This window comes from Bubalus kerabau, chromosome 22, assembly GCF_029407905.1.
Source record: "Bubalus kerabau isolate K-KA32 ecotype Philippines breed swamp buffalo chromosome 22, PCC_UOA_SB_1v2, whole genome shotgun sequence".
Taxonomy (NCBI): Eukaryota; Metazoa; Chordata; class Mammalia; order Artiodactyla; family Bovidae; genus Bubalus; species Bubalus kerabau.
The window spans coordinates 14,742,266-14,758,748 of record NC_073645.1 but is presented as its reverse complement, the minus strand read 5'-3'; positions in this window follow the sequence as shown (position 1 = coordinate 14,758,748).

Here is a 16,483-nt window from a genome sequence, read left to right as displayed (position 1 = left end):
GTAACTCTTCCATCTGGCTCTCCCTAAGTTACATCCCTTTATAGTAAACCAGTGATGTAGTAAGTAAAATGCTTCTTTGGGATCTATAAGCCATTCTAGCAAATTTATCAAACTTCTGATTTATAGCCAATCATGCAGAAGTACAGGTGACAACCTGGACTTGTGACTGGCAGCTGAAATCTAAGGAGGGTATCACTAGACCCTGTAGTTTATAGCAGGTTTATCAGAAGAAGCAAAAATAATACCCTGAAGCTTTTTCTGTTGTTTATCAAGTTGAGCTTATTCCCTGCTATTCCTGGATTTCTGAGAGTTTTTATAGTTTTTATCATGACTAGGTGCTGAATTTTATCAAATACTTTATCAATGTGATCATGCGATTTTAATTCTTTAGTTTGTTGATGTGATGGATTATATTGACTGATTTTCAAATATTGAATCAGACTTGCTTTTCTATTCTAAACCCCGTTTGATTATTTTAAATATTTTTATGTATAGCTGAATTCTATTTGTTATATCTCAATACTGTGCATCTATCTCCATATAGGATATAACCCTGTAGTTTTCTTTATTGTTGTCCGTTGTCTTGTTTAATGCCAAAGGAAGGCCTAGTTCATGGAACAAGTTAGAAAGTGCCCCCCTTTTATCTAAGTTTCTGGAAAAATTTCATAGAATATGTGTTAATTGCTCTTTAAACATGTGATCAGATTCTTCAGCCAAACCATCTGGCTCTGGAGATTTCTTTTTTAGAGGAACTTTAAATTACAAATTCAGATAATCTATGTAACATATTTTTAGTGTTATATATTTTATACCAGTTTCACAGTTGTGAACAGTTTATACTCTTTGAGAAATTGGTACATTTCATCTAATTGTCAAATTTATCTCTGTAGAGTTATTCATGGTATTCCCTTATTATCCTTTTGATGTCTATAGAGTCTGTAGTGATATAGCCTGTTTCATTCCTGAAACTAATAGTTTGCTTCTTTACTCTTTTTTTTTTTTTCCCTTTGCCACTATTACTGGAGAAGGCAATGGCACCCCACTCCAGTACTTTTGCCTGGAAAATCCCATGAACTGAGAAGCCTGGTAGGCTGCAGTCCATGGGGTCGCAAAGAGTCGGACACGACTTAGCAACTTCACTTTCACTTTTCACTTTCCTGCATTGGAGAAGGAAATGGCAACCCACTCCAGTGTTCTTGCCTGGAGAATCCCAGGGACGGGGGAGCCTGATGGGCTGCTGTCTATGGGGTCGCACAGAGTCGGACACGACTGAAGTGACTTAGCAGCAGCAGCCACTATTATTAGGGCTTATCAATTTTTTCTTTTCAAAGAACCAACATCTCTCTGCCTCATTGTTGTGGTTGATCAGTTACTAAGTTGTGTTTGACTCTATGCAACCCCATAAACTGCAGCATAGCAGGCTTCCTTGTGCTTCACTATCTCCCTGAGTTTGCTCAAACTCATGTCCATTGAGTCAGTGATGCCATCTTATCACTTGAATGATTATATTGACTGATTTTCAAATATTGAATCAGCCTTGCTTTCCTATTCTAAACCCCATTTGATTATTTTAAATATTTTTATGTATAACAGTTCTATTTGTTATATCTCAATACTGTGTATCTGTCTCCATGTTGCCCCCTTCTCTTCTTGCCCTCAGTCTTTCCCAGCATCAGGGTCTTTTCCAGTGAGTTGGCTCTTCGAATCAGGTGGCCAAAGTATTGGAGCTTCAGCTTCAGCATCAGTCCTTCCAATGAATATTCAGGGTTGATTTTCCTTTAGGATTGACTGGTTTATCTCCTGGTTGTCCAGGGGACTGTCTTCTCTCTGTCCCATTAGTTTTCTCTATTGTTTTTCCATTTCTGTTTGTATTTATTTCTGTTCTCGTTATTTCATTCCTTTCTGTTGTGTTTGGTATATTTTGTTCTTTTTTCTAATTTTTTAAGTTGGAAGTTTAGAATATGGATTTAAGGCTTTTTTGCTTATGGCAAATAGATGGGAAAACAGTGGAAACAGTGACAGACTTTATTTTGGGGGGCTCCAAAATCACTGCCACCAGCACTTCCCTGGTGGCTCAGACAGTAAAGCATCTGTCTACAATGCGGGAGACCCGGGTTCAATCCCTGGTTTGGGAAGATCCCCTGTAGAAGGAAATGGCAATCCACTCCAGTACTATTGCCTGGAAAATCCCATGGACAGAGGAGCCTGATAGGCTATAGTCCATGGGGTTGCAAAGAGTCTGACACGACTGAGTGACTTCACTTTCACTTTCAAAATCACTGTAGATAGTGACTGCAGCCATGAAATTAAAAGATGCTTACTCCTTGGAAGAAAAGTTATGACCAACTTAAATAGCATATTAAAAAGCAGAGACATTCTTTGCCAATAGAGGTCTATCTAGTCAAAGCTATGGTTTTTCCAGTAGTCATGTATGGATGTGAGAGTTGAACTATAAAGAAAGCTGAGCACTGAAGAGTTGATGCTTTTGAACTGTGGTGTTGGAGAAGACTCTTGAGAGTCCCTAGCACTGCAAGGAGATCCACCCAGTCCATTGTGAAGGAGATCAGCCCTGGGATTTCTTTGGAGGGAAGCCAGTAATCAGGAGATGCCAGTGAGAATAGACATAAAAGCCCCAAGGAAATAAGAGTTCTGATCCTCTCTAGTCAAAGGAGCAGGAAAGGAAGAGTTTATCAAGATATAAAACTTTTAGCCCATAGGCGTTCTAGCCCAGTCAAGCACTACAGGAAAACAACAACAACAAACATAGGTCTCTCATCAGAAACCATGGAGCCAGAAGTGGCATAGGATTCTACAGATGTTGAAGGAGAAGAACTGCCAATCCAAAATTCCATAACCAGCAAAAATACCCTTCATAAATGAAATGAAAAAAATCAAAATATTCTCAGATGAATCGAAACTAAGAGTTTGTCACCAGCAGATCTATCCTAAAAAGAATGACTAAGAAAATTCTCTAAACAGAAAGAAATAATAAAAATAAGGAATTGTGGAACATCAGGAAAGAGGAAAGAATGAGTAGAACAAAAATATAGGAAATAATAATAGGCTTTCTTCACTTGGATTTTCTAAATTATGTTTGATGTTTGAAGCAGAATGATATCTCTATGAAGTAGTTTTCAATATATGTATAAGAAATATTTAAGACAATTATTTTATAACTGTGAAGAAAAAAATGGATGTAAAGGGGAAGCAAGATTTTTAAATATCATTCAAACAGGTAGACTATGATAAGCTATGTATGTGTAATTTAATACCTAGTTGTTGTTTAGTCACTAAATAATGTCCAACTCTTTGCAACACCATGGACGGTAGCCTGCCAGGCTCCCGTGTCCATGGGATTTCCCAGGCAAGAATACTGGAGTGAGTTGCCATTTCCTTCTCCAGGGAATCTTGCCAACCCAGGAATCGAACCCACATTCTCCTGCATTGGCAGATTCTGTACCAGTAACCCACTAGGGAAGCCTAAAGTTATACCTAGATCGCTACTAAAAAAGTTACACCAAGGCATACACTCAAAAACACTTCAAATAAATGTAATCTAAATATGTTCAAATAAAACACAGGGAAGAGGACAAAGAGAATAGAAATATAAAAAGGAGAGAGAGCCCACAAAAATGACATTTCTAAAATGTCAATAATTACATTAAAAGTAGTCTAAATATATCAATTAAAAAATAGAAATTGGCAGTTGGTTAAAGAAAACAAATGAAAACATGGCTTAACTATATGTTGTCTATAAGAAATTCATCTTAAATAAATATAAAAATATAGATAGGTTGAAATTTTAAAATATGGAAAGATATACCATGCAAACATTAACAAAAAAGTAGAGATAGTTATATTAATATCAGACAAAAGAAAATAAATTTATCAGGGACAGAGAGGTAAATTGTATAATGATGAAAGGGTAAATTAGCCTAGAAGACAGAATCTTTAGGATGAACTGGTTGGATCTCCTTGCTGTCCAAGGGACTCTTAAGAGTCTTCTCCAACACCACAGTTCAAAAGCATCAATTCTTCGGTGCTCAGCTTTCTTTATAATCCAACTCTCACATCTATACATGATTACTGGAAAAACCATGGCTTTGACTAGATGGACCTTTATTGGCAAAATAATGTCTCTGCTTTTTAATATGCTAAGTTGGTCATAACTTTTCTTCCAAGGAGCAAGCATTTCACTGCCTATTAAACAGATATATTAGCTGAACATGAGCAACTTTTCCCCTCACTTGGTTTCTTAGGGAAAATTGGGCCATGAAGAATTACTGAAATGTAATACCTGTGACAAACCTTGTCCCAGTGAAAGTTTCCACGGTGATAACTACTAACCCATGATTAAGACATAGGCTGAAGATTTCCAAGAAGTTATCTAATCTTTTGGAAGAATGGGTTACCTTGGGAATAAAAGATTTGACAAACTATTGTTGTTTATCTGGTAGCACTATTGTCTTCTCTCTTTGATCCTCCTGTCTCCTTTCTTCAAACTGGACAAACCAAGCACAGGCTGTGACATGGGGGGATTGGGAAAGTGAATTTTAGTGGTAACAGAATGGCTAGATATGGAAAGACTGGAGAATAAACAATATCTTGGGAAGCACTGAAACTCAGAAATAGGCAAGTGGGCTTCTTATCACATGGGAAATGAAGCTGAGAACATTCAGAGCCAGTTTTTATTGGTATTGGGTGAGGTTAAAAAGCAGGTGGGGTAAAGGGGGGGTGGGTAGGGAAGCAAAGAAAATTCACAGGACTGTAGGTCTGAGGACTAATTCTGATTTTTTACTGACGGTTGTTTTGTGATTTAGCCTAATTTAAATGCCCGACCTAAATCCTGTATGACCTTAAATGTGTGCCTGGTGAAATTTTCAAATTATTTTGAATGGAACTGTGTGGCTCTGTGTACACACGTGTGTGTGCGTATGTATACAATATGCAGGCAAAGCACAGTCTCATGTACACATGCTTGTCAGGGAGTACTCGGGTAGTAAAAGAGATACAAGACTGGGTGAAAAAATAACACTGAAGGAACTTCAACCTGCTTTTTTATTTCCAACAAGATTCTAAAATATTGGAAATTTTTAAGTACCGGCTTCTTATTTGCATTTAGAAAAGAGGGTCATATAAAGTAAGAAAATAGATTTAAATCAAATATGAGGTGATATAAGGGTCAAATAGGCAAAGATATTTTAAGTAAATCACAACCTATTTTTGCATCATGACTAGTTGCATAAAGTATGCAGAAATGTAATGGCCAGTCTTCAAAATTATGACTTCCAATATGATGAAAACCAGAAAAAGAAGCAATTAACCCAGAAAACAAAGATTTAACACTTAAATAGAAACTGTCAGTGATTACTTAGGTTGAAGTCATTCTAGTGCCAATTCATTTAACAATGGTTTGAAATTAAGCAATTTTTAGTCTGCAGCACATGTCCAGGAAAAATCTGGTCCGCTTGATTGATTGAAGCATTACAGAAATTTCTGATTTAGAATTTAGAGATGCAGAGACTTGAGTGGTTACCATTACAAGAATTATTTGTCCTGTTTCTCAGCCACTTCACTATTAGTTCGATTATTGAACTTAAAGGGATTCTGTTTGTTTATAAAACAAATCATTCCATTGTCAAATAGCTCAAAAAACTGCAAAGTAAATATTCCTCCTAACACCTTCACATCTGTAAATCTGGCCACTGGAGAGGAAATACAATCACAGTGGGCTTTGGATCAGCAATCACAAGTTCAAGTCAACATTCTGGCTCTCCCAGTCCCTAGCTTTGCTCCCTGGTAACCCTTCATCATTTTTTGTCTGTTTCCTCCTGTTTGAAATTGGAACACAATCTCATATATAGACTATGGAGCTATTATGAGATTTCAAGAAATTCAGTGAAGGTGCCTTGGAAATCAGCAAGTGTTGAATACAATACATCGTTGCTCATTCTAACAGACTTACAGGTAAAATAAGTCTACAAGCTCTTCCACATTCACAATGAGACTTAAATTTAGTAAGCCAGTGATCGTAAGATTATATGCTAAAGGCTCATAAATCACTTACTGCTGCTGCTGCTGCTAAGTCGCTTCAGTCGTGTCCGACTCTGTGCGACCCCATTGACGGAGGCACACCAGGCTCCCCAGTCCCCGGGATTCTCCAGGCAAGAGCACTGGAGTGGGTCGCCATTTCCTGCTCCAATGCATGAAAGGGAAAAGTGAAAGTGAAGTCGCTCAGTCATGTCCGACTCTTCGCGACCCCATGGTCTGCAGCCTACCAGGCTCCTCCGTCCATGGGATTTTCCAGGCAAGAGTACTGGAGTGGGGTGCCATTGCCTTCTCCAAAATCACTTACTACATAAGCAGTTTCAGGATTCTGCTATTGGTTCAATTACCTGCTTATAAAATCCATAATTTACAGCATTTTATCTTTTTTTCTCTTTAAAGTGTTATTTGCCAGTCTCTAATGCAAGAACCTATGTAACAATGCCCCCATTCTCCTGTTCTCTCAAATTCAAGGGTATAAACTTTGAATTATAAAATGAATAAATTATGGGAATTTAAAGTCCAGCATGGTGATTATAGTTAACGACTGTATTATACACCTGATTAGATAAGACAATAGATCTTAAATGCTCTTACTGCATATACACAAACACATAAATGTGAGATGATGGAGGTATTAATTAGCTTGATTATGGTAATCATTTCATAGTGTATACTTATATAAAATCATCACATGTGCATCCTAAATATGCATAATTTTTATTTGTCAATTATACCTCAGTAAAAATGGAGGCAGGAGAACAGTGGATGGACTATCACAACCACTATTTGAGAGATTTGCCATTTTCAAAGGAATCGGAGCTTCTTCTAGTATTCTATGTTTGGGATTTCAGAGTCTTTTTGAAGCCAAAGTTAAATTAAGTGGGAAATTAAAAGATAGGCCCCAAGCCCTTAAAATAACTGCAAATTCTTTCTTTCAGTCTGAAAATCATTCATTTAGATTGAAGCAGAAATAAATTAGGGATTATGCTTCTTTACCTTTTCTGCAGCTTCTGAAAAATTCTTGGCACTGAGGACCATAGGTTAAAGGGAATATTTAAAAAATAAGGTTCATGTACTGTTTGCTTTATCCATATCACTCAACAGAAATATATATTTAGTCCAATATTTTTTATTGCTCAGAGAAGTGACTAGTTATTTCCCAGGGTCCAGGACCCAGTAATGGTATCTAACTAGATGTGATAGTTCAGCTGTAGAAGTGTGGCTGCTCTAAGACTCGGGTGCCTTGTTCCTACTTGATTTTAATGTAGGTCATCTCTGTAAGGCAGGGAGAAGTGAATAGAGTTGGCCTAACATGGAGGTGGACCAGGCAGACCATCGCATAGAGTGTAATAGTATACGTGAATTTGAAGGGCATCATCAATGGTTGTTCATTCATGAATGCAATGTTTACAAATATGTGATCTCTTTAAATCCTGTGAACAAACTATTACTATTATAGTATAACATAAAAAAGAAACTGTGGCCCAGAGGAATTAAGAAACTTCAAGTGATAAAGGAAGTGGCAGATATGGGTCTCAAACTCAGGTCTTAAGATTTCCAAATCTCCAACTCATCTGACAACACTGATGTCTTAAAACACATATTGCTCTGTGATGTAGCTCATATTGTTAGTTTTTAAAACTCTGGTGTTAATTAGGTGTTCTTATTTATAGTCTCCCAAACTTGAGTATAAGAACCACGCTTGCAATTTATTTTTCTCGAGAACCTAACATGTACCCTTATAAGAAAGTGTTTGTGAGAAAAGATTTCTTTTGAAATAGTTAGTATATTAGCTCATTAGCATCAGTTGGTATTTATCAGATATCAAGATGTATGCATTTTGAGAGGTAAGAGAATTATAAATCCTGAGCATATGATATGAACAGAAATAATATGCAAGTCTAGGAATTATGAACTTAAAAAATTCATAAGGGGAGCTGAGATTGGGCTTCTGGAAGAACCAGTGAAGAAGAAAGTCAGGTGAATGATAAGAGCATATCTGAGGTGGAAGTGATAATACAATGTTTAACCCTCTGGCCAATAGACCTTAGCCATAGCTGAAGCGACTTAGCAGCAGCAGCAGCATAGAAATGAACTCAGGGTAATTAAAGGGTGCCGGGGTCCAGCCCCGGCTGATCCAGGGTATTCGAAGGAGAGACGGCTAGGCGACCTATTCAAATGTTAATTAGAGATAATAAAGAGGAATAGAATGAGGATAGCTCAGTAGGAAAATTCAGTGGAGAAAAGAAGCTGAGTGGCTTGGTTTACGCAGAAAATCAATATAACCCGTGACACCAGGTTAGCTCTGACCACGGAGGCCGCAGGCGCCCTCTCGAATAGTGGAAGGTGCCCCACCTTAGACACCTTCTCGAGTGGGTCTTAGAAGCCCAGGCAAATAAATGGTCGCAGAGGATATCCACGCTCCAGATGGACACTCAGCTGGAAGTTAAAGGGAAGAATGACATGGAGAGACCAAGCGTTGGTGAGCAAGGCCCCTAGCTTTATTTTCAACAGGGGCTTTTATACCCTAAGTTACACATGGAGGACAATAGGGGATGCAAAATCAGCAGTCTTTGATGCTTATCAAAAACCAGGGTTTCTTTCCTGCAGATTTATCGTATACAAATGGTTTAGGTGATTTACATCATCTTCTGGCCAGAGGCCTATTAACATTTTATGACTCTTGACAAGGACTTATCAACAAAGACTTATTTTCTCTAAGAGTAATTATTCTAAGGTTTGGCGCCATCTTCCGAAGATAAGATTACGTTCCTATAGGGTGGATGTGTAATGGGTTTACAAAGGAAAGAATTTACTACCTTAAGGGTCTAAAGTTACTAACACCAGGCCACTACTTATTTTTTCTACATACCAACTATATTAATTAATGCACATTCAAGGATATAATTCAGGGGATGTGAAAACTTGGCAACAAACATTGGCTCATCAATGAAATCTTTTACTAGTTTTATTCTGACAGTTTCTAATTCTCTGAGAGGCTCTAAGCTATTTGAATATCTTAAGCTTCCCGTGCCTCTGGAGGCTGGGAGACTGTAAACAATCGTATGCATAGCTGTAGGTGTCCGGGTAAACTTGTCAGGCGAGTTAGAGAGCCATCTGAGGGGTTTGGATTTAAACACTCCTAATTACCCAGGAACTTTATTAATTGGAGCTGTAAGTTAACTCTTTGACAGAGAGAGTGAGATGGTGGTGGGGGACAGCCCCCAGTAAAGTCAGAGGTGAGAGCACAAAGCAATAAAGTAGGCAGACTCTGGTTTTTGGGGGGTAGATGCTCGAGAATATCCGGGGGCACTCCCGAGGCTCGATCCCGCCTTTGCGTATGCCGAGCCCCCTTCCTCATGACCTTTGTCACGAGTGGAATGTCTCTCGCCGGCTCCCGGCAAAAGGGCAAAGTTCTCTAGAGGATTTTGTCTTTTATTCTGATCTTCTTACGTTTTCCCCTTTAGCACTCTTTGCTGCCAAATCTTTAAGTTAGGGGATGTTACTCCAGATACCTCTCCTCCCTCCTTCCATCTTGTCTTTCCTTCCTATATTTCTAGCAATGACCAAAAGGCTTAATGTGTATCTAATTATAAAAGGAATACATATTCAAAAATCACAAAAAATATGACCCAGTTTAAAAATTGTAAAAGAAAATCTCTAAAAGGTATTTTAAGAAATAGCCACCGTTCCAATTATATGGCACTTCAGACTTAGAACTACACACAGAGTAGAATTCAATACTATTTTATCAACCTCTGTTTTAACCTAGCATCATGTCTGACAGTTGCATAAGATGTTATTGCAATGTCTGGTCCATACTGAAAACCAATTTCCTATTATTGGGTATTGAGGTTGTTTTAATGAACATCTTTATACAACCATCCTTGTCAATTTGCATGATTATTTTTGATGGACAAAGTCATAGAAATGGAATATTTTTAATATTTCCTTGAGAAGTCTGCTAACAAGATTGCCCTTTTACTCTCTTCAATACAGGCCATTATCAAACTTTTTAATTTTTACAAGTATAAGAGTTTTTTTTTTCAAGTTTCAATTTGTTGTTTTATTGAAGTATAGTTGATTTAAAGTGTTGTGTTAATTTCTGCTATATAGCAAAGTGACTCAGTTATATATAGATTCTCTTTATATTCTTTTCCATTATTATTTATCTTAGGATATTGAAGTAGTTCCCTGTGCCATACAGTAGGACCTTATTGTTTATCCATCTTATATGCAATAGTTTGCATCTATTAACCCTAAACTCCCAGTCCATCTCTCCCCCACCTTGCCACCCCTTGGCAACCATATCTGTTTTCTGTGTCTGTGAGTCTATTTCTGTTTCACAGATAAGTTCATCTGTGTCAAATTTCAGATTTCACATATAAGTGATATCATATGGTATTTGTTTTTTCTGACTTACTTCACTTAGTATGATAATCTCTGGTTGTATCTTCATATTTATATTCAATTACTAGTAAAGTTAACCATTTTAAAAATAGAGATGGGACATATATTATTTCGTATTTTGTAAATTTTCTTAGTATTCTATTTTTTTCCTGATTTGTAAACATACTTTATATATATTTATGTCTAGATAATGTTTTGAGATATAAATTTTATTTTTTTCCTGCATTCTTGTGTCATCTCCCTGGCATTTTGTTCCCCCCATTTATGACTCTGTGCTTTACTATCTTAGGGGAGATATGAGTTTTAGGAAATAGGAGTAGCCTGCAAGAAATTCTGGTTTCCTTTGCACCTTCTTCCACCTCAAATCCTTAGATTCATTGAAGAGCACAAGATTTGCGGGAACTGTTGAGTGACCAGAAGTGGGAAGGGAGAGAATTTTCTCCTAAGAACCCCAAAGAGTGATTATTTTGTCTGGGGAATTAGCCATATTTGATTAGACAACCAAATGTTTATATTCATTAGTGAGTGTAACTCATCTGGCTGGGCAGCCAACTTGACAGGAAGCAGCTCTTTTATAGCTATCTCCAACACAGACACATCTATGAGATTTGTTACATTGTTTGCAACCACTGTGGGTATTTAACTCTGTCACTATCAAGTTAAGACAGGAGATTGCTTGGAAACAGGATACTGTTGTGGAAAGGTCACTCTCTCAGGACAGCAGAAAGATGATCTAAGATTTGCTTCTGCCTCTGGCACTGATGGAGAAGGCAATGGCACCCTACTCCAGTACTCTTGCCTGGCAAATCCCATGGACGGAGGAGCCTGGAAGGCTGCAGTCCATGGGGTCGCTGAGGGTTGGACACGACTGAGCGACTTCACTTTCACTTTTCATGCATTGGAGAAGGAAATGGCAACCCACTCCAGTGTTCTTGCCTGAAGAATCCCAGGGATGGGGAAGCCTGGTGGGCTGCCATCTATGGGGTCACACAGAGTCGGACACGACTGAAGTGACTTAGCAGCAGCAGCAGCAGCTGGCACTGATTGACCTTGGATAATCATGGTACTTCTTAAAATTTCCCTTCTCATTGTATGAGAGACATGACCAATAATACCAACAGGAGTAAATCAGAATCTGTCATGTTGATCTTGGGTGGCCTCAGCCTGCAGTGGTTTAGAGTGGGGCTTGGGTTCCAAGCCAGAAATTGAGGCCAGGTCGTGGTGGTGAGAGTACCAAAGCCTAGCCAATAGACCAGTGGTCAGTGACAAGGGCCCTGGCCTTCAGCTTTGCAGAAAGGAGTTCCTGCAAAGATGGAAAGTAGTGAAGCAAGTATTTATTATAAGGAAAAAGAGTACAGTATATGTGGATAGATACACAGGCAGACTCAGAGGGAGAGCCCCTGAATCATGCCCTCAGAGCAGTTTGCATTACTTTTATGGGACGTTTCTTCTGGTTTCCCTTTGACCAATCATTTTGATCTGCCTGGTTCAGAGTCCGTATTTGGTATATCTAAGGATCCTCTCAAATGTGCTCATGCATCTCTTAGCCAAGATGGATTCCACTGAAGAGGCCTATGGGTAGAACATTCCTTAGCATCATTTCCCTTTGACCTAGGAGCCTTTCTGCACATGTGTGGTTGGGGAGGTCTCCTGACTGAGATTGAGAATTATGTAATCTGGGCAGTGCCCAGCCTCCTCTCTCAATTATCCTGCTATTCTTATCTTGGTGTTTCAGTCCACAGGGAATGAATTTCCTATTGCTTTACCCAGTGGGAGGGGGAGCCCATCTATCTCCTACCTCAGTGTCATTTATCAGACATTGATTAAGTGCCTGCTGTGTGCCAAGGCAAGAAACTACAAGCAGGAAAGAAACAATTTCTGTACCTTCAGGGAATACAGACGTATACACAGGGAATTCTGCTACATCATAAAGTCTCTACTTTTGTATTTTATATTTTATGTGTTTTTTATATAAAATGTTTGTTGTGATTTTATAGCAGTATTTTTCAATGCTCCAAAGGAGATGCGAACAAAAATCACAGAAGAGTAAGTAAAACAATAACTAATTGTTTATAAATTATAATTTTTTTTCTCTAAAACTCAAATGGCTTAGTACTACAGGATTTTTGAAAAAATAACTATCTTATTCAGTGTTTGATGATATAACTGGTAGGGAAAGTTTATGCTCATGGAACAGTAAAACAATTGTAACCTCAAAATGAATGAGCAAAAATATCTGTTCATAACTGAATATTAGATATCTCCAGTGAGAGGGAAAATAATCATGAAGGATAAAATGAGAGTTTTGTTGGGCTTCACTGCATTTCATCTTATAATTTAGTCTTTTTACTTTGAATAAACAATGACAGGAGCACCAGAGGGCTTCACCCACTCAAGCTGCCTCCAGGTACCTGATTTACTGGCAGTCTGACTTTTACAAGATTGGTTCCTTAGATATATGGATCACTCTCTGGACTCTCCTTGTAATTAACGAACATTTTGTTCAAGTATTCCTTCTGCAAGGTTAGCAGATGTGGGCAAAGAAGAGAAAACCAAAAAAGCCTGATTTAAAAACTTGCTGGCAAGAGTTTTTGTGGCAGGAGCTATTCTAATGAGGACTTTCCTTGAATTCTCTGCTATATTCATGTAAGTGATTAAGAATTTGGTCTTATATCTAAAATTCATTTGGGAACCTTCATTCCATTAGGATTACCATCGGTGTCTCCAGACTCCCCACTTCCAAAGTAAGAGTCTAGATAACAGGATTTTTCAAAAGTCTCATTCCTTAAGAAGGTTTGCTAATACTCAATTGGAAAGGTTAAAATCTACAAGCTTGATGACTTAAATGTTTTTGAAAAATCAATTAAAAAATGGTACCTCCTGCCAGCCATTGGAACTGTCAAGTTGAAATCCTTTCAATTTCTCTTGCTATTCAAAATGAGTCTCTAGTGTTTTTGCACTTTAGCCAAAAGCTTTTAGGCTTAGTAAAAAGCCCTCTGAGTCACAAGATAAAATGTATGTGCATTTCCCATTGCTTATCTTCAATCCAGATTTTCCATGTTTAAAAAGAAAATAACAAAAATGAAAGATTTCAGAAGCCCCTGGTCACCTGTAGTCAAAATTGCATTTTACTCAGTTAACATTTTCTAAGCTGAACATATGACTGAATGCTGCATTATCCAAGTAGCTTCTTATTTTTGGCATCAGAAGAGATCTGATGGTCTATATTAGCTTGAACACTCTTTTTAGCAAATGTACTGAGTATAAGAAAGTATTTAGGGAAAGTGGGCTTTTTAAAGTTTGAAACCCATTATGTTCTATATTACTTCTTTGTAGGATGGTGCTTAACTTCGTGTTTTCTTGAATCAGGAAGGACGATGGGCAGGCTTGAACCAAGGCTGTGCCCGTGTGCATCAGTGGGGCGAGGCGGTGAGGAGGTGGGTGGCAGGAGCAGGCAGGAGGTGTTGTATCCAAGGTTCATGTGACACCATGCACATATTACATACCTTGTCTTATTTCATCTTTATAACAGCCTTACAGATTTGGGCATCATTATTCTTGTTTTACAGATTAAAAGACCAAGAAAAGTTCAGTGACTTGCAAAAACCATGTAGCAAACACTTGGTTATTAATTAATCTCAGTCTTAGTCTACTCAAAGTCTATATGCTCCATGCTGGTTTTCTACATAAGCCTGGGAGCTCAGAAAAATGGGAATCCTCTTCCAGGTGTGTTCCTCACAAAATGACCACATGATTATTCTGATGAGTTAGTGAAAAGTGTACCAGATTAAAGATCAAAGATCTTGGTCCTAATCTGGGCCTTGATCCTACTGCTGACCAAGCATGTGATCCTGGCCAGGTAGAACTTCGCATCTGCTTAGTTCAGTGCTGGGTAAGGAGAAGGTGAGAGATCAGGCATCATGCTGCCCTAGGAATCTAACAGTGAAGTCTGCTCCTTTTCTTCTGTTTTTATATTAGAATTTGCCTACTCAAAAGTTGCTCTAAGATCAAACTAGTTCTATATTCTCTGAGAAAGGACTTTGTACACTACAAAACACAATGTTGATCTACGGATATTTTTTAAAACTGAAATTTTCATATTATCACCTCTGCTTTAAGGCACTAAAGATACTTATTTAAATTAAAATGTTAAATTGGAGTGGTAAACATATTGAGTCATTGTATAACATTAGTGATTGAGCATAATTCATGACTAGATTAGTTTTCTGGTCATCTAATTTAGGTTCAAAGAGAATTATTAGAAGATAGTAAAGAGTTTCATTATTTTTAATACATGTGCATGTGAAAGTTGTGTCTGACTCTTTGCAGCCCCATGAAGTGTAGCCTGCCAGGCTCCTGTAATACCTTTACATTAAGAAGCATAAAGCCTTGTGGAAAATTTAGAAATAGTTAGAAATAAAAGATAAACTCTTATTTTTTATCTAAAAATAAATACTGAAAGTTATTTACATATTTCAGTTATTGACATATTTCAAAAATATTGACATATTTTTCTCCCTTCCCTTCTTTCTCTCTTTGCAAAGTAGTTCTATATATGTGTTTTTGTGTTCATACACACACGTGTTTCTGTGTTTGAATATATGATATAGGGGTCATTCAATAAGCATAACTATATTCTGCTGATTTCACTTTATGTTACACTGAATTTTTCTATGCTCTGATTTTAGATATTCTTTAATAGACTCAAAATTTTGGACATTAGATTATTTTCAATTATTTACAACTCTAACCAATGCTTTAGCAAATATTCTTTAATGTTTGTGGGTCCCTAAAATTCTGGTTATTTCTTTAGAATAGATTTTTTTTTATCAGGTCAAAGATACAAGCGTTGAAATCCTCCTGCATAATGCCTAGGTTCACCCTAGAAAGTATATGCTAATTAGTATTCTCATCAGTGGTTTCTAAAAGTCTGTTTTGCTTTATCCTTGTCTACAGTGAATATTTAAAAGTCTCAGTTTTTACTTTATCCTTGTCTAGACTGAATATTTTTACAAGCCCATTTTTTAGTAGATTAAATAGACATCAAGTTGCATTTCAAGAAATAGACAACAGAGGATGAAAGAAAAGAATTATAAGGATGTCTATGACTCACTGAAAGTGTGTGTATAGTGATCAGTGTGGAAAATCCCTCTTACACCTCCAAGTTTTTGTCATTTCACTGTGGTACAACTAAACAAAAAGTTGAGAGTAAAGCAGCGATTCCTCACATGAAATGCTATACACTGTCTACACTGAATATCATTGTTTAAAGTCATAGCTGAATTGGTAAATAATAGCTTGCTGTTCGTTTGGTTTGATGTGTAGTTCTTTGATTACTAGAGAAACAAGTATTTTCTTCTATACTTAGTCTCTTTCATTTATTCTCAGTCTTTGAAGGCAGGCAGTCTGGGAATCCAGGTTCTGATACTTTCTTGATATTTGACCTGTATTAAGTTATTTAAACTGTTTGTGCTTTAGCTTCCTCACCTAAAAAATGAGAATGCTATTAATAGTATGTATCATAAAATTAATTCATATGAGTAATCAGTGTATTAACCCAAATGCATATTAGAATGTTTGACATTTATAACATATAAGAATGGTATAGTAATCCTTAATAGATGTTCATTTAATTGTATTTATTTATTTATTCATTTTATATGTGGATTCAATGATATCCTTTTGTATCTTTTCTATTACAGTTCTTTTCTCCTATTGATTAACAAAAAATGTTAACCTTAGCTTTATAGTTTGCTGTTTTCCTTCTTTTGAGAGTGGGCAGTAAAGTAAGAGATGAGAAGGAAGATGAGACTCAAAACTGGCACAGACAGCACGCATCCTTTTTTATACAAGGACTAGCCTGGATATCACCTTTCATCACTAGCATATAACTAGTGCAGTGGAAAGAGTCTGAGACAGCACAGATAATTGAATCTGTATGTATAATGAATTCAGCTATCCTAAAGACATTCAAGGTATCTCAAAGCATCCAAGATATTTGTGTGCTCTTTTGATAGACCTCATC